At 42.3% G+C, this 19,481-nt stretch overlaps 1 protein-coding gene across 1 annotated transcript in view; it reads right to left on the reverse strand.

The window, feature by feature from the left end:
* LOC147209132 (adhesion G protein-coupled receptor L3) overlaps positions 1 to 19,481 on the reverse strand; it is a 132,067-nt gene that overhangs the window by 100,688 nt on the left and 11,898 nt on the right. The window contains exons 2-3 of the mRNA XM_086104769.1: positions 9,693 to 9,758; positions 736 to 801 (exon numbers count right to left, since the gene is read on the reverse strand). The gene's annotated coding sequence lies outside the window, so the exon portion shown is untranslated. The remainder of the gene's footprint in view (positions 1 to 735; positions 802 to 9,692; positions 9,759 to 19,481) is intronic.

The raw sequence follows: 19,481 nt of genomic DNA on the forward strand, positions 1-19,481 counted from the left end.
TGATGCACTATTCAAGAAGTACCAGCATTTTATTCTTTCACAAATATTATCCAGTTTATTTGATTTCTGCACCGCTTTATCAATGATATAAAATGTAATTTGGTTGTTTAGGCAACATATGTATTTTTGGTAAGTTTTAGTTTGAGAAATAATGTAGGTAATAACCTACTACTAACCAATCGAATTGCATTGAACTTTATTTCACTTTCTTTATGAAGAGCATATATGTAATTATAATTCTAGGTAATTATTTTTTAGAAATAGTTTCCGTCTTTTATTATTCAGTTTAATGTAAAACAAAACAAAACAAAACAGAAGAATTAAAAGAATAAGTTAGATTATTTTGTACTGTTGAAGCTGCACCAATTGTATTTTATTTTTAGAACTATAACCAACATCATTTTACTTTAATTATTTGTCATTTGTGCGTGTGTGCGTGTGTGTGTGTGTGCGTGTGTGTGTGTGTGTGTGTGTGTGTGTGAGTGTGTGAGTGTGTGTGGGCGGGTGGGCGGGTGGGGAGTGGAGGGGGTGGGGGGGTTATCATCGTGCCAATCATACTTTTATTTAAATGTATCTAAAACAAAATCGAAATGGTAACAACGTTCTATAATAATTCTATATTTCAGTTTTAGAAACATTTCATGACATGTTATTTTTTATGAGTTGACTTTCCAGTGTCAGGACCTCGTGACGTGCTGGACACAACAGATTTGGTATGCAAATGCCAGTGATTACCTGAGTTGCAAATGCCCAGCTGGACAGTTGTCGTCCAATCAGGTGGCTTCTAGCATTCTTTTTATTCTGGAATGGGGGGGGGGGGGGGGGATAGAATAGAACAGAGATGAAGAATGAAACAAAACATTGTTTTTCTACGGCGCGGGGACATCAGCACATTCAAAAGCACACATTGAAAATCCTGACGGCCATTTGCATTTGGAATTTCCTTTGGGTGTTCCTGATCACACCAGAGAAATGTTGCCATTTAAACACATTTCCCATGTCGGCTGTCCGTCTGCCAGCAAATTAATGTATTGACTGAGGATTTTTTTTAGTAAATTCATCTGCCAATCATCTCTATGGCCTAACTGAATCTGAGTGAGTGAGTGTGTGGGGGGTGATTGATGTATGCAAATGCTTCCGTCAATGACGCCGCTAATAGAAACAACACAAATTGTTTTCCTGTGCTTCAGCAAATTACATTAAACTCAAGGCCCACGATGCTCCGGGCCGACCAATTCGATGCACCTTCAATCCTTGCTTTCTGTCCACTGCTAGCATCCTAGCTAATGTGATATATTGTATTAATGCTATGCGTCTGACAAATGCTATGCTACCAACAAACGCGAAAAAGCTCACAAATTCATGAAACTACTTTGTGCCTGCAGAATGCCTATCCGAACAAAATGCAAGAGCAGACTTTTGCCACGTTGATGCGGAAGAAAGTAACAGTCCACCAGAGTCAGCCATCATACGGTTTGCACACGCAAGAAAATTCAACGGTGAGCAAATAATAAAATCAAGGCATTCAAACGGAGCATTTTACGAACCAACAGGCACACAACAAACAACTGTACACGATGGAACATGAAAGGAATAAAGGGGAAGGATTTTCATCTTCAACCGTGGGGCATTATGGGATGAGGTCATCTCTGTGACAAAACACGTTTTTAGCACGTTGTCGTCGCACGTGTACATATCAATGAAGGAAATGCAGTCTCGGCCTTGAGTTTGTGTCAGCTAAAGTTGAAAATATTAATGATATCCTCCGTGCTGTCGAGAAAGTGTTATCTATCCAAAAATAATAAATAAATAAATAAATAACCAAATAGATAGAATTTGAGGAAACATTTTTTTCTATATATACACACACACACACAAATATCAGTATATATACTATATATATATATATATATATATAAGAGAGAGAGAGAGAGAGAGAGAGAGAGAGAGAGAGAGAGAGAGAGAGAGAGAGAGAGAGAGAGAGAGAGAGAGAGAGAGAGAGAGAGAGAGAGAGAGAGAGAGAGAGAGAGAGAGAGAGAGAGAGAGAGAGAGAGAGCGGCCCGGCAGTCCAGTGGTTAGCACGTCGGCTTCACAGTGCAGAGGTACCGGGTTCGATTCCAGCTTCGGCCTCCCTGTGTGGAGTTTGCATGTTCTCCCCGGTTCTGCGTGGGTTTTCTCCGGGTGCTCCGGTTTCCTCCTACATTCCAAAAACATGCATGGCAGGCTGATTGGACGTTCTAAATTGTCCCTAGGTGTGAGTGTGGGCGTGGATGGTTGTTTGTCTCTGTGTGCCCTGCGATTGGCAATTTTTGCTACTTTACAACTGACTAAAGTCTCATCTTGGTGTGTGTTTAATCAATGCAACGCATCATGCAACTATGTGTTTTGCTAACACTAGGCAACTATCTACTTCACGTCTCAAATGTAAGCTTTTCCCCATTCCGTACCCCCCCCCCCCCCCCCCCCCCCCCCAATTATGGTTTCAGTTCAAGAGATTTCCTGATTCAGGTCCTTCAAGAAACGAGCTAGTACACTCCAAAGTGAATGATGGCGTCGGTACGAACATCTGTTCATCAGCGACTCTGCTGGAAGCTGTCACATGCCCGGCAGGTTCCGGAAGCCGGGCAGATGGTGCGCGGCACAATTAGGGCCCCACCAAAAACCTCTCAATCAATCTCCTGCACACCAAGCACTTGTCCATTCGCATAAAACGCTGCTCCACTGTTTGGGTGAAGTTCACTGGAGGTCAGCACAAGTGTTTCATTCACACCCAATTATTGTCAAAGGGCTGCTTTTACACGCCCCCCCCCCCCCCCCAAAGAACAAAACAAAACAAAACTGCGAGGGTCGAGTTTTGTTCTCCGCTTGTCTCGAGTACACCGCTTGACAAAAGAGGAAAAGCGATCGGGTGTAATTGACACCGTGGAGGCCGATAAGGCGGTTTTAACTGTGAGTCCTCGCTGCGTATTTGGAAAAGATCAATCAGGTACTATTCCCTGAATGGGAGAACGTTTTTTTCATTTCCTTTATGTTTGATTGATACGATTTCATAAAGAAGCATGATTCCGTTTGTTTTCTAAAAATAGCATCTCATTTTACTTATTGCTTTGTGATTTGGGGATGCAAAATATATACCATATTAGTGTCGTATTGGCCCGAATATAAGACTGTGTTTTTTGTATTGAATAAGACTGAAAAAGTGGGGGTCATCTTATATTCGGGGTCTAGACGTTATACCCATTCACGACGCTAGATGGCGCCAGATATCATTGAAGCGGATGCTGACCTTGCCTTCCCAGGCCAAAGTGAACCCCTGCCACGAAGAATAAAAATAAAAACAGCAGTAGCATGAAGAAGAAAGATAAAAAATAGCGGTAACAAGGAAAAGAGAAGAAAATAATAGAAGAGGTAACAGAAAATGGAGAAACTTAGTGACAATCTGGAGAAAAGTGGGTCGATGATCGGCCAGGTTAACCGGCAGCTGAGGAGAAGTTATGATATCATTTACATTTCAAAAACAAGAAGCCATTCATTTACGAATGTGACTTCCAAAAAAGAAAAAAAAAATAAAGAAAATATTTCTTAAGCATTAAATGCAAATGTGGATTGGAGGTTAAATCCAAGTGAACTGTACTAACTCATGTACAGTACATTCAGTGATTATTTCACGTCCCACCGGAGGACCCCACGTACCCGTCGTGGTTCTACTACCACCATTCTAGAAACAATTATTTTTACCGCTCATGTTATATGTTGCACCAATGCACTTTCATCAACATATTTGACTCGGAAAATGAGTGATTCCACACGTTATCTTCAGAACAAGTCGCAACAACCTAATACAATGTGATGTCATTTAAACCAGGCAGAAGATGATTCCTTGGCGTACTTGAACACACAGCCCGAAATAAAGCAGATGCCAACACAAAAAGAGCAAGAATTGCCGCCTGTCATCACGAGGCTCACGCCGCATACCTTTCAGGAGAATGTTTTTACACCGTCAATGAGATTAGCCGTGTGTACTCTCCACAGAGCGTGTACATATTGAGGGGGGGGGGGCGGTTAACAGCACTCGACGGGAATACAAAAGCCGGCGCTGGTGACTAAATGTTTGCACGGGACACATCAGGCGGGCCCGCTGTACGTTGCAACACCTGCATTCTGGGAAAACACGCTTATCCGGGAGGGGAATTAGCGGGATTCTAATGAATGAACAAGACAGACATGAGTAACCCCGGGCCCGATATACCACTTATCTGCGGGCTTATGTTGAACAAAAGAGGCCTGATAAGCTCAGCAGAAGGACGGATGGCAGCATGAACGAACCCACCGCGGGTCGAGACAAGAGTGGGGTCGGTTAAGCATTGACTAGAGCGTAGCCAAGGATCTGTGTCACATTTCTTATGAGGGACTAGTCTGGGTCGGATGAACACAACGCTCAGCACTGCGCAATCTGTTGTGCTTTGTCTTAAAAGACAGGTGATACACACCTGTGCGTGTGTGGGGGGGCTAAAATTAGGTGGATGGCCTGCTACATTTCACCAGTTTGGGGCCACAGTGACGAAAGGACTCCTGACATGAGCTCCTTCCCTCACTCACTTCTTTACCAATGTTTCTTACTAATCAAATAATAACAGTGGTTCGAAAGCCAAAAAAGGGCACCTATTTTATGAAGTGCGATAAATTGGAGAGTGTTCTTTTTGCTGATTAAAAAAAACAAAAACAAAAACAGAGACACTGGTGTATTTTGGGGGGGGGGGGCTGCAACGGATGAATGGCATTCCCGGTCATTTCAATGGGGAAAGATGATTTGAAGTACGCGTGAGGTCATGGAACAAATTGAACTCGTATCTCAAGGCAGAGCCATGCGCCATATCAGCACAATCACAAATGCGACTGATTGATGTGATGCGGCTCATTCACACCGCATCTTCCTTAATACTATGCTTATTATTATTATTGCTATGTGTCTACTCACTGATATACGCCTTACTGAGGGTATGCATCGCACTAATTTGAGCTCATCGCCATTCTACTCCTCTGCAATTGGGGCCTACCTCAAAGGCGGAAGTCTTCTTTCTGCATTTTTGTTATTTTTGCAGTCAGAAAGTAACAAGCGACTGGCAGCCCGAGCCGAATGCGAACCAAATCCCTTCCAGCTTGTCACATCGCATTGGAGCGGATGCGCCGTCAAGAAGTCCTAAAAGCCACTGCCGCAAAAAGGCTTTCATTGAGGTTGCATATTTGCTTAAATACGCCGTGACAGGGCAAGCTTGATTCACTCGCTGGTGATGACGGAGAAGCGGACCAAAAAAAGAAAGTCAACAGTGCATATTTCTCGTGAAAGGCTAAGTGAAAAGTTAGGCTACTCTGCGGGACGTTGATCATCGGGTCGGCTCGCTCTATATATTGATTAAACCATCCATCACTTAAACGCTACAAGACATTATTTCTAATTAAAAAGTAAGTCATAAATTGCGCTCTTTATTGCCAGGCTGGGCTCATAAATAAAACTCCGGGGAAAGCTACAACGAGATTGCAGATTCCCTTTGCGTTCTCACACCCTCACCCCCAAAAAAGGAAGAAAAAAGTGCAGCTTCGGTTTTCATATTGCAGAGATAAACAGATGCAAATCAATCAATTCTGCAGTTAGTTATTTTCAGCTTTGGGAGCAGGAAAATCAAACAAATATGGAAACTTGCTGGAAAGAGGACATGCGACTATGAGGTCGGCTCAGCCGATCGGAAGCCTGAAGAAAGACTTCTGTGAAAAGAAGTCCCTGAAGCAACGCTCGTAAATTCAACTTCTAATCGAAAGTCATTTGCAATTTTTGCATACTTCAATACCTTTGAAATGAAATACCTTGTCCACTTTTGTGACTGATGCTCATCTTGAACATCAAAACGCCAGCGGAGGCTGGAACCAGATTGCTGCCTCCCCGGCGTTCTCACCCCAACTTAGGGCTATCATCAAAAGAAAAAAAAAGTACAGACGGGTGCGACGGCACCGCGGGGATGCTTACGGCAGAGGTGAACAGATGCAAATCACAAACTCCGCAGGTAGTTGTTTTTACGGCTTCGAGAGCAGGGGGATTTGAACTAATATGGAAATTCAATGTTTGGTATTGGGGGCATGTAAAAAAAAGCAGGTTGATGCTGATGTATGATGATGAGGGGGGTCATGAAAACGCACCAACGCACTCCAGCAACTCTCTTTTACCTGACAAACAATCATTTTGCCGGCCGAGGCAGGACTTAACGCCGTCCCCCCCCCTCCAGCCCCCTCCCCCCGTGATAACGGCCGTCAAGCCCACCTCGCAGCAGAGGACACTTCACACCCGACAGCTTCTGATTACCGCCGCTTGTCAGGGAGCAAACTGCGCCCCCCCGAGCCCCCCCCCTCCCCCACCATGTTACCCAGTCTTAGTGGAGTGGCAGGCAATTTTGGGAGGGAAAGGATTTGGGATTTTTCACCTTTAAAAGTGAAACGGGGTGAAGGAAAATGAAGAATATGTCACGGGCAAAGCAAAGCGTGTGCAATCATTATTCATCTGGATTTCGTCACCCCACCGGATGGATTTTTCTCGACTTTATACCTGAGCTGGATGAGCTTAGCCCACACAAAGAGGCTTTTTTACCCAAAAGAAAGACTGTGGAGAATTATTTCGTTTAGGTTTGTGGCCAGGGACTGGTTGTAATTCTGTGGACCTATGTTGTATGTTGCTAAACAAAACAGCACAGTCAATGAGCCCCCATAGTCAATTTTACTTAGCAACGTGAAAATTGGGAGGCTTCTCAGTCATGTGTGGACCCACCAAAAAGTCTCAAGTTCAAATGTCTAAAAAGACATAGGAAGTCTGCCGTTTTGTACAAGTAACACCCTCTGTCACGTTGTGCCTGAAGCGACAGAGTAATCGCTTCGTGCGTAACAAACTGGAGATAAGGGGATCACCGAAATAGCAGACACAGAAAGGAACTTTGCCACGAAAATGAAATTTATTACAACACAAAAATCCCCGTCTAAACGGACAACAGAAAACGCTGGTTAAAAAGAGAACCAGGAAATAATTATAACGAGACAACAAAAATCGCTTGCGAAAAAACAGCAAGGAGAAAGTTTAGGCAAAACACTATAAGACACGAGAGAATATCAAGGAGCGCAACAATTGTCAATAGTCTTTAAGGCAACGTTTAACCGAGAAGAAATAGGCAATAGCAATGGCACGGCGTGGAATACTCCGGCAGTGAGTCGACTGCCGGAGCGCCTCGATATAGCAGGTGCAATCATCGACAAATGGGTGGCAGGTGTGCAGGCGGCAAGCAAGAACGCCTGCCCCCTGCTGTCAAATACGGAACGTGACATCTACAATTTCACACACACACAAAAGCCAGTCTGAGTTAGAAACATAATATTTGGGAGGCTTCTCAGTCATGTGCAGACCCACAAAAAAGTCTCAATAAGCCACGCCAGAAAAGACACAGGAAGTCTGGCTGCCATTTTGGTTTAAAAAAAATCAAAAATACAATAAATCAGGCCCCATAGCCAGTTTGACTTAGCAACATGACATTTGGGAGGTTTCTTAGTCATGTGCGGACAAAAGAAGCCTTAAGAAGCCACATTTAAAAACCACTGCAAGTGTGCCATATTGCTTTGAAGCTTCTCATCTCAACCAAATATCTTGTGTGTGATGAAGGTCCCAACCTATTGATTTTTGAATGACATTGCTTTGCATGACTGCCCACAGAAGCCTCCAGTGGGGGAGCGTTTGAGCATAATGCCCTGAGATGACATTAAGATTTGCCTCGTGTTATCTTAAAGCGCCGCCATTTGTTTTCACCTCGGGATTTCGGCCCAGGTGTCTCCAAATCATGCAAAGCGGGTCGTTTGCATTGAAAGGGAGACCTTTTTGCGGGCCCCCAAAGTGTCAGCATGCGTTCACCAGTTTGAACGGCATCCAGAGCCTGTTACCCGGGCAACGGCAGCCGGCGAGGAAGCAGTGGCCCCCGTTGCACGGATACCAAGTCGAGCATCACAAGCCTTCTAAGTGACCATGTTTCTCTGAAGGCACACAGTGCTTAATGAAGAGCAACGCTCATAAAGACACATCGATGGGCAAAGTGGTGTTACCGTGACAACGGCGACCAGATAAAATTACACTTGGAGTTTGTGTGTCGTTTTATCGCGACAAGCAAATTGTTTGTAATGGCTGGGAACATGTAAGCGTTAGAAAATATTGACCGGGGTGATACTTTGTCCATGCGTGCTGAAGATTGACAGGAACATCACGTCATGAGGTCTCACACACGCACACACACACACACACACACACACACACACACACACACACACACACACACACACACACACACACACACCAGACACACCAGAAAAAAAAGGCCGGCTTCAAGAGAAACTTTACCTGACTAAATAATATATGGACATCAATGCCTTGGTACAGTTTTATTTGGACGTTTTGGTCGTGTGGCAGCTGACTTCACTCATCTTCCCGACTGTAGTTGTGGCCAGTTTGTCTTATGACAAGCCGTTGCCACCAATATCAACATGTCATCCTGAAATCATGTTCAGTCGCTAAATAAAAACGCTCCAAAAAGTTTAAATTAATGACGCTGACATTGTATTATAAGGCGCCTGCTGCCAGTGTTAACGGCAAGCAGCTAGCCACTAAGTGAGTGCCCCATATTGGCTAGAAAGAGGCCAAAATGACAATTTGATGCTAACAGCCTGACACCGTTGCAGTAGATACTGATCAGTTTTTAACAAAACAGGCACACTCAAAAGTGCTGTTTCAGGTTGCAAAATCATTACTGTCTGTATTTGTCTATTGCCATCTCACCTTATGCAGTTTTTTAAAGTTAAAAAATATAGATTATGGAAAAATTGAAACCAGTATTAAGTGAAATGCGCGGGTTTTTTTTATTCTGATTTCATAATTACAATAAAGCTTATCCAATCCAATCCAATTAACCAAGCTAAAATACAGAGTTTGTGTTTTTATCCGAATATTCGATGATTCATTCAAATTTTCAGTAGGATATCTGAATATCAAAATATTCGACAGCTGCAGTCCTACTTCATGCTGGTATCAACTAGCCGCCGAAAGAGGAAACCAATCGGCGGTCTTTTTCACTGGCGTCTGATTTGGGCGAGGCGGGCGCACAGCGTGACATGTGGGGGACGAGGTGTCGGCAAAATGTGGAACAGATTTACGGCCTCCTGCTGCTTTCGCTTTTATTCAAATGTTTTATTTTCACCTTGCGCCTAATGTCATTACTCCTGCGTCAGCAACATTTACCGCCCTCACGCTTTTTTTTTTTGGATGCAAATGAATTCACGTGTACTAATATGGGATTACCCTGGAATGCGTCTGTAGCCGAGCGTGGGTTGCCCCCTCCAGAGCCGTAGCCCCCCGCGCTGTCGTGAAAACACAATACGAGCCCCTGCCGACTTATCAAAAGAGCTGATATGGCACTTTCGCCCCCGGTGCCAGTTTTTATGCCTTGTTCTTGTTGAATACGGTGTCATAAAAAAACAGGCATAAAACCACAATGGAGGGCTGGGGGGAGCAATGTAAACAATGTATGCGGCTAAAATATGCACGGCCGTTGGGAAGGGAATGTGAAATAGGGCAAAGCTTGTGCAGGCGTACCTAATGAAGTGAATGCTATTCTTACCTTGGCACGAGCTCGGCACGTCACTTATCCATCGCCACCTTCCGCATCATAAAGCCATCATCCGTACTAAAAAACACACGAAAAATTATACATTATTTATATTTTATTGCATGTTGAACTCATATTATTTCAATTATATTTACTCTATATTTATTTCATCTCAAGGCTCAAGCTAACTTTTTCTTAGAGGAGCAGTTTTGCTCCTCAATGACCTCACTGGACTTGCAATATCCGAATTTTGAAGAGCAACTTTATTCCTGTTAATCCCCAGGAGCTAGCTGAAGAAAATGTTTTATTAAACAATATAAATAACACAACACAACAGGGGAGTTGAATGCAGGGCTGCAGGTAAGAAATATTTTAGTATTTGGGGATTGAATAATCCCATATTCAGATAAAGCATAATTTTGTTTGTTGAAAGGGCTATTATGAATACAACAGAGAAAATAAGACATTTGCCTTAATAACCAAGAACCAAAAGAAACTCACTCCAGAACAATTTCTGAATTTCCATTTTTTTTAATCCGTCAAGAATGTTTCCGTGGGTGAGTTATTATTATGCAATTAGATAAATGTCTGTGCGCATATTTTTCACAATGTTTAATCGCTTAAGGCTTTATTATTTGTTATGATGTATTTTTTTTTCATTTTAAATATGATCAAGTGAGGAGTGACATGAATGACCATTTTCATCACCAAAATAAGAGAACAAAAGTGTTTAAAAATGTAAGCTATATTGGATCTGAATCAATGTTTTATCAATTACAGTGAGAATTTAGATATTTTTCACTTATTCGATACTAATGCTCAAGAAGGGTTTTAAAGACTTTCATTTTCTCAAATTCACACTTTTTAAAAGAAAACAATAATTGTCAAAATATTTGGTGGAAAATATTAGAAAGCTCACTTTGAATGAGCCGCCCAAAGTGTGCCCACTTCCAGCTCATGCATGACAGCGGCGGCAGCTCAGACCTGCCGGTACTCATGTGGATTGCATACACATTGACAAAATGTACATCACGGTCAGATGCTTCACTTGCGCAGAGACATTCTCACTCACCATCCTCACACTTTTCCCCAATCGGTGATAAGGGAATTGGCGAGGTGACGAGTGCACAGCACGACACTAAAAAAACGCCTTATGTGCAATTGGCACATTGTCAAACACATCGTATTGATCTCACAACTACTTTTTGCTCGTTTTCATCCTGACTGAGCAATCAGAACATATTTTTTTAAATAATCGGAAAAAATTGGACGTCACGAGTTGGCGTACACTCTACTTGTCACCATGGTAATAAACAAGCCCCAAATTCGATGGTAGCCATAATTGAGACCAAGACCTGCGCAAGGATAACCTAATCTTTGTAAGGTACTGTAAATCAAAATTAATATCACTGGCCGCGAAGGACCAAAGACAAGGTAAAATGAACATCACTGGGCATTTTCACCAGAGAACGAGGTCCATGTTGATCACACGACATGCTTGCCACATAGTCGGCTGTTCACAGTATTGCTCTTCAAAATGTATCTAAAAATAAATATAAAGTGAAACAAATTGAATTCAATACTTCAAAGTTATATAGCATATAGTAATTGAAGAAATTTATTACGCTGGCATTATATTACAAGGCGCCTCTTGCCAGCGCTACCAGCTAGCAGCTAGCCACGAAGCGAGTGCCCCACATAGCCTAGCAAGAGCCGTCAGGCTACATTTCAAAGGTAGTTTAAGAGGCAAAAATGACCATGATTTGATGCCTTTGGTACAATTGCCGCATTGTCAAACAGATCGCAGTTATCTCACAACTATTTTTGTTCGTTTTCATCCTGACTGAGTAATTTGACCATGTTTTTTTTTTTTAAATAATCGGAACAAATCGGACGTCATGAGTCAGCACAGTGGTTCTTAACCTCATTAGAGGTACCGAACCCAACCAGTTCATATGCACATTCACCGAACCCTTCTTTAGTGAAAAATAAAAATATGATTTTTTACAAATTCAATACATTTAAAAAAGCACATTTACTAAAAACAGAAAAAAAATAATGAAATTACGTGGCCTAACTATAGTTTATTTTTTCATTGTATCATGCACTATCACGACAGTCACACAGTGACTACTGAACGAACTAAATTTCTCACAGCACTGATTGGACAAGCAACATAATGTGATCATCTGCAGCCAGTGATGGCCAAGCGGGCGTGTCATAACTAATTGACATGTTGAGTCGGGTGTGTCTTAACCTCCATGGTAGAGGCTCTGTCGAACCTGAGACCGATTCACCGAACCCTTACGGTTCGATCGAACCCAGGTTAAGAACCACTGAGTTAGCATATACTCTACTTGTCACCATGGTAATACTGTAAACAAGCCTCAAATTCGACGGTAGCCATAATTGAGACCAAGACCTGCGCAACAATCACGTGAATATATTTAATTCAAGATGTCATGTTTACATATTGTAAAAAGATTACATTAATTACGCTGACATTGTATTATAAGGCGCCTGTTGCCAGTTCATATGTATATATTGGAAATAAATTTTCGAATAAATAACTGTTTGTTTTAGTTATTCATTGCAGTTTGGAGTTTGTAAAATGTTTTGGGAAAGCCTGATGTGGTGGGTCAGAGGTTAAACAAATCCCAAAGCCTTCATGTTACATCTTGGCAAGGGCTGTTGCTATTCCAAATAAAGTCACGACCAAGGAGGTTTCCTCTACTTTTTGGGGGGGAGGCGGTTCTCCTCTTTCTCAGCAATTATGAAGTGGCGCCTTCATAGATCTGTCACCGTTCCCAAAGCAATGACAGAGCCGCCATACGCCGCGGTGTAAATCCAGGTCACATGGGCTTTTTAATAGCAGATTTATTGAAGCTCAACAGGGGTTCAGCGATGGGCCTGAGCGACAAAGAGCCTGTTTTAAAGTGCATTAGCGCCACGCAGTAAATATCCCGTACGGCATATTAGCATTTTAATGGCGGCCATCCACACTCACCTTTCAGAGGCCGTGTTGTTTTCCTTCACTTTGTTTGCATCAGTGTCAGAGCTGTCCCGCCATAGTCATGTTTGGTTTGTATTACTCGCTGGATGTCTGAACAAGAGCTCATGTGGCCTCTGTAAAGCTGACATTTTGATGTAAAAAAAGAAAAAGGCCAACCTCTTCAAGCAGGCACGTAATTTCTCACCAAAGGCTTTTTGGGTGTTTGGTTTCATTAATGTATGTTGAAATTAAGAGCTGAGAGCTGAAGTTTTCCGCAACGTTTTGATTATCGTTCAAAAGTGCAAACGTCGGGTGCGTTTCTCCGCAAATGGTTTTGTGAGTCATATTTGCTTATCTACATGTATGTATTAAAATAAATGAAGGACAGATAAGGCATCTGTAAAGCCGAACTTCTTGGTGGCATTTTGGAAAAGAAAAAAAATAATCCGCAAGTGGGCAAAAAAGTTCCCGACAAAGGGCTTTTTGAATCCTGTTTGTTTTATTGGATTTACATTTGTAAAAAAAAAAGCTGGGTTGAAAGGCTGTTCTTTTTTTTTTTAAGCCTTTCACGGACAGCTTCTCATGTTATCAGGTTACAGGGTGCATGAAAGGGTGAAAGAGCAGCTTTTAATAAATGCATTTCTCATATTAAATCAAGATCCAACATAAACACAGATAATAATTTGAACTCGAGTGTGAAGAATCCTTCCAACAAGTCTGTCTTCAGTGACCCGAATAAACAAAAGGGCATCACGCACAAGAAGCAAAGTATGTGTTTTTTTTTCAAGAAAGAAAAAAAATAACAGCGTGGGTGTGTATTTATTCTCCGCAGTGTAGCAGAAAATTTACAAAAGGACCATTCACCCACTCAATAGTCTAAAAAGCCTTTTCCGCATCAAGGACAAACTATCGAGATGGGGGGAAAAAAAGCGAGACTGTTCAGACAAAGAGTCATCTCGCCTTGAGGCGAAAATGGCAAATACTCCTTTTTTGAGGAGGAGGGTCCCATCACAAACCTCCCGTCAGGAAACTCAAGAAATGTGAAAACGTATGAGAACATATGAGAACGCGCCATGTGGCCGATTCCAGTGGAGAGCCTGCGGTGCGTCTCTCTATAAAAGCATTTACTGAGCCATAAGCACTGCGGGCTCGCCGAAAGCTCATCAAAGTGTGGCTTATTTTATCAGCCGAGTGGAAAATGTGCTGAGAGTGGGGTGGCGGTGGCGGAAGCCGAACGCAAAGACAAGGTGGTTGGGGTGGGGGGGGGGGGGGGGGGTATCCAGTCGGCGCTCCCGACTAAGCGCTAGTGACCCGCACGCCGGCGCGGCGAGCGTCCGCCGCCCGCTCCCGATAAAAGGCACTAATGGGCCGAATGAAACAACCCTGTTGAGGCCACACGGTAATTGACAGGTTGGTGTGATTCAAAGCCAACGCAGAGCGCGGTAACGACGAGAGCTTGCAGGAAAGTACCTTCCGATCGTGGCGGCGGCTCTGACTGGCGCTCTACTTTCAACTAATTGCGGCGTGTGTCTGACACCGCCGTGGCCGGCGTTTGCGGCGGAGTTCAAAGAAACACCTCGAAGCACATTCTCACTTCCTTTTTTCTTGCAACATTCCCAGTATAGTTTCAACTGTAAAGTTGCTTTTTTTTAATACTACTTTCTCCCACATGTATAACTTTGTTTTTTGTAAAGCTACAGCTCAATTCACGGCAAAGTGTGACTTTTAACTAATAGCGCCCGTCCATCCATCCATTTTTTGATCCGCTTATCCTCACAAGGATTGTACACATTATACACTTCATTATTATTACCATATATGACCTACTGTGTGGAAATATGGGGAAATGCCTGCAAAACAAACACACTCCCTATTCTCAACCTACAAAAAAAATCAATTCGAATTATTAATAGATCAAAATATACGGAACCCACAAATCCACTATTTATCAAATTAAATACGATGAAATTTTATGACCTGGTTGACTTTAAAATCGCCCAATTAATGTACAAAGCACACAATAACCTGCTCTGCCAAAACATTCAGAAGTTTTTCGAAATTCGAGAAAGCAGCTATGATTTAAGAGGTACCAACTTATTCAAAAAACTCAAAACAAGAACAAACATCAAGCAAAGAAGTGTATCTATCAAAGGTGTTAATCTGTGGAATAATCTCGAAACGGACCTGAAAATGAGTAAATCGCTTGCTGAGTTCAAAAACAAATTCAAAAAAATAGTACAAACAACCTACATCAATCAGAGTTAAAATGATAAACTCAAAACATTAAATATAATGATAAATCAGAACTAAGTTGATAAATAGAGAAAGGTATATAAATATCCATTATGAATACAAGAGAAAATTGACACAAGAGTGTCAGGGTGTGGAAGTATATAATCCCGATACAAACCAAAAGTTGTAAAAATATCACGGTTAAGGGTAAAGTATGAGCCTTAATGGAGACTTCTTTCTTCTTACTTTCTTTCTTTTCTGATTGATATAAAAATGATTTATTAGATATAAACACATAACGGGGTAGGACTAGATACGTTTTTTACTTCTTCCTACTCCCTTGAACATAATAACTGTGTTGAATGAAGATTGATTTCTTTCTTTTTACTTTTTTTTTTAATCTACCTTATTTTCTGTCAAATTATTACTGTATATATGTTTTATGTTCAATAAACAAACAAACAAACAAGGGTTGTGGGGGGGTGCCGGAGCCTATGCCAGCTATCTTTGGGCAGTTGGCGGGGGACACCCTGAACTGGTTGCCAGCCAATCGCAGGGCACACAGAGGCTCACACTCACTCCTCGGGACAATTTCAAGTGTTCCTTTAACCTGCCATGCATGTTTTTGGAATGTGGGAGGAAACGGGAGCACCCGGAGATAACCCACGCAGGCACGGGGAGAACATGCAAACTCCACACAAGAAGGCCCAAGCCGGAATCGAACCCTGCACCTCTGCAGTGTGAGGCCGATGCACTAACCAGTCGACCACCAGGCCGCCCTAGTCAACAAATACTGTAAAAAAATGTCAAGAAATCGAGCAAACAGCGGTATTAAAATATATCCAAATTCAATGATATTCCATCCAGCTGAATGATATGGAAATGATGAATTGTGTTCTAATAACTTCTTAAGAGCCAAGGAAGTTTGAAAATGAACACTTCTCATCATTTTTTCATTTTTTTTTTTTGGGGTGGTTAGCCACTGTCAAGTGCCGGATGCAGTTGTCAAGTGGAATGTCCTAAAAACTGTTGATGAAAAAAAAAAATTGGTGTGCCATTCCATATGACATTTTACATAAAACATCAAGAGACAATATTTTCATTTATCTTCCACTGTTAGCCAGGCTATTTTTTTTTCCTGCATCTTGATTTCACTATCACGGAGTGAACGGGTGAGGACTAATCAGGCTGCTCTCTTCTATGCAATTTGGAGTTCGTTTTTTGCACTTGACCAAATAACATGACGAAACCCTAAATGTCAGTCAAACAAGATCATGCATCAACAAGGATGGAACAAAAGCCAAAAACGATAGAATCAATCTGATCAGACCAAGACAGTCAATTATCTCATTTAAAAAATAATAATAATAAATAAAGACTTAATTCATTTAAATTTCCAACTTTTTTTCTTGTAATATGTATCCTTGTACATTTTGGCACCCAAACATGAATTTTGAGACGAAGGCTACACCTTTATTCTTTGTTAAATTTGGACTTTTTTCCTTGAACGTTATTCATCTCATAAAATTGAGACGGGCTCCTCATGTCAGGGATACTTTATTTTCTCTTGTAACTCAAAACCCTTTTTTCTCCGGAAAGCAACGTCTTCATTTTTCGCCAGAGTGTGCCGTTCTTGTCGGTAAATTGCGACACACCGACCGGCTTTCTCACTCAAACCAGGGTGACAAAAAAAAAACAGCGCAGAAGCCGCTTATCGCAGCAGCAAAATATTAGTCTGCGAGTCACATTTGTCTTGATTTGGAACGAGTGCATATCCCGAGCGCTGTGATCAACCTTGTAGAAGAACATAAAAGTCAATAGAGGGGAAAATTGTAAGGGTGACACAAGTGGGACTTGAACACCCCAGGTCCTTGACGTGACGTGAGGGGGGGTGGCATAGCGGGCGCACGTCAGACGCGTGTACAATCGACGTTTTGCCGCGTTCGTTTTGCGGCGGGTCGGAGGTCAAGGCCGTCGAGACGGGGGAGGACGCACTCCACATGAGTGCTCCGAGACGAGGATTAGTCTCCTTGGGCTGGTGAGTCATGTAAGTGCTTTCCACACGTGCAATTGAACACACAAACACACGCACACACATGCAATCACAAACACGCACAAAACTGATTAAGAGCAAATAAAGTCTGGAAGGAAAGACTTTTAAGACGAAGCCAGTGAAATGCCAGAATGGAGAGAGCCAGGCAGCGATAGACTTGTTATCACTTAAGCACACAATGAAATACTCCCGCAATTGAGTCATAACGGGACGACAGCAAAGTCGTCATCTAATGGGAAACAAAGTCGCAATTTTGACAAGAAAAGAAAGTCCGAGCTTTACAAGGATACAGTTGTAATACGACATGAAAAATGTGGCAAAATAAAGCGGATATTTGGTCTTGTATACGGCGAAAACATTGCAGGAAATTCTTTAACAGCTTTGGGATCTCATTTACAGCCATGACTTCATTTCTGTAAAATGTATTCTTTTAAAAGTATGACTTCATTCTTGAATAACTACGAGTTCATTTTATTTCAAAATAAAACATGACTTCATTGGTGTGGAACCACAACCAAGTTCTTGTCAAAGTGTGACTTATTCTTGAAATCATAACTTTATTTCGGTAAAAGGTATGATTGTCATGTTGCCGTTTTTTGTTTTGTTTTGAATTTGCAACACCACAACTTCATTCTTGTAAAGCCACAACTTCCATCGTGTAAACATTACGACTTAGGACTTGTGAAGCCGCACTTTCATTCCTGAAAAAGCCACAGCTACATTCTTGAAAACGTATGACTTCACTCTTGTCAAGCTACGACTTCAGTCTTGGAAAAAGCACAAATGACTCCATCCATCCATGCATTTTCTAATCCGCTTAACCTCACGAGGGTGGCGGGCGTGCTCGAGCCCATCCCAGCTGTCTTCCGGCAGTAGGCGAGGTACACCCCGAAGGAGCCCGTCGCAGACAACTTTGACCTTCTAAAAATAATATCTGTTCTCATAACGTTGCAAGTAACATTTTAAAAATTGCTCCAAGTTCATTCGGCTAAAGTCATAACTTAATTCTGATAAAACGATGGCTTTCATTGAGACCGAAGACTTTGGTGTGTAAAAACAATCCAACACAAAATCCGGAATTTCTTTGACACAGTGAAAGGTTGATATAGGCCCACACATGATTCAAATCTCTCCCCCTCCCCGCCAACGCCTCTCCCCGACCCCGTTCCTCCTCAACAGGGGTCCTGTGATATCTCGGTTGTCTCATTCTGTGCCTGAATAGCCATATTGTGCTTTTGCCAATTCCGAATTCGCAAACCTTTCTGGCCCTCCGCACACACCTGTCAAACCATGTCCTTGGCGCCTCGGACCCCCTCCCCTCCCCTCCGCCAAACGCAACCCACACGGCGACACACATGCTTATTGAACCCATGCGCTCCAGCATGCGCGCACTCAGATAGACTCAAATAAACACACGTATGCGCAAGCTTTATTGGAAACACACGCCGATGGGACTCTCCCCGTCATCGTGTTGCATGCAGTTTGCCTCCGAAATTGCCGGGGGTCAAGTTGCATTTTTGTCAGGATGGGGGTGTGCGGGGAGGTGGGGGAGGGGTTTGAGGGGGGCTACGGGGTGCACACGGTGGGACCGGCATGCACAAGCTCGCAAGCGGAAGACACATTTCAGAAATAAATGACTCGTGAGTTGAGCCAGACCTTAAATCATTTGCAGATTCTCAAGCTTGTGGAGGGCTCTTATCGTGGGCCCTTTGAGAGTCTTCTGGTAAAGGAAAACAAATGCCTCCCTAAAAGAGACACCAACGAGGTATATGCAAAGAAAATCTCCATTCATAGTGTCACAGTGATAGGAAGACAACTTCATTCCCTTAAGTCAATTCAATCAAGTGAAGCCACTAGAAGATCCAAGTGCAGGGGAACAAAGTAGGAATATAAGGAAAATGTCCTCATTATTCTACAACTTTAAAAAAAAAAAACTGAACCTTCAAGTAATAAAGCAAATGACCAAACCCAGCCCCTACTCCAAACCTAAAACTAATTGTAAGACCTAACCTAAAATTATTTTTTTTTTTTTAAATCCTTTTCATATGTCGGGTGCACCGCATTATAAGGCGCATAGAATAGAAGCTACAATAGTGGCTGCGGTTGTGTTATGCATCCACTCATGGAGCTACGCTAAAGGGAATACAATAGAATTTTACAATACCGTATTTTCCGGACTATAAGGCGCAGTTTTTTTCATTTTGGCTGGGGGTGCGACTTATACTCTGAAGCGATTTATGGGTGAAATTCTTAACACATTATTATATCATTTCATGTGTTATTTTCACATTAAACCACAAGAGGCCGCTGTAGACCTATATTGAAAAATCACGATGAGTCTGACGTAAGCGACGTAGAAGAGGAAGCGCTGCATCTTCTACCGAGGGAGTTGGTGGAGTTGCTTTAAAGTGACACAGAGAATGAAGATTCCATTAGATTTCGTGATTTAGAGTGACACTGAGAACATTGGTGAACTTGTTAGCATGCTCTTTATCCTATAGTTATCTAAATAACTCTTAATATG

Source organism: Hippocampus guttulatus, chromosome 2 (assembly GCF_054856545.1).
Source record: "Hippocampus guttulatus isolate MCC_2025c chromosome 2, RoL_Hgut_1.0, whole genome shotgun sequence".
Taxonomy (NCBI): domain Eukaryota; kingdom Metazoa; phylum Chordata; class Actinopteri; order Syngnathiformes; family Syngnathidae; genus Hippocampus; species Hippocampus guttulatus.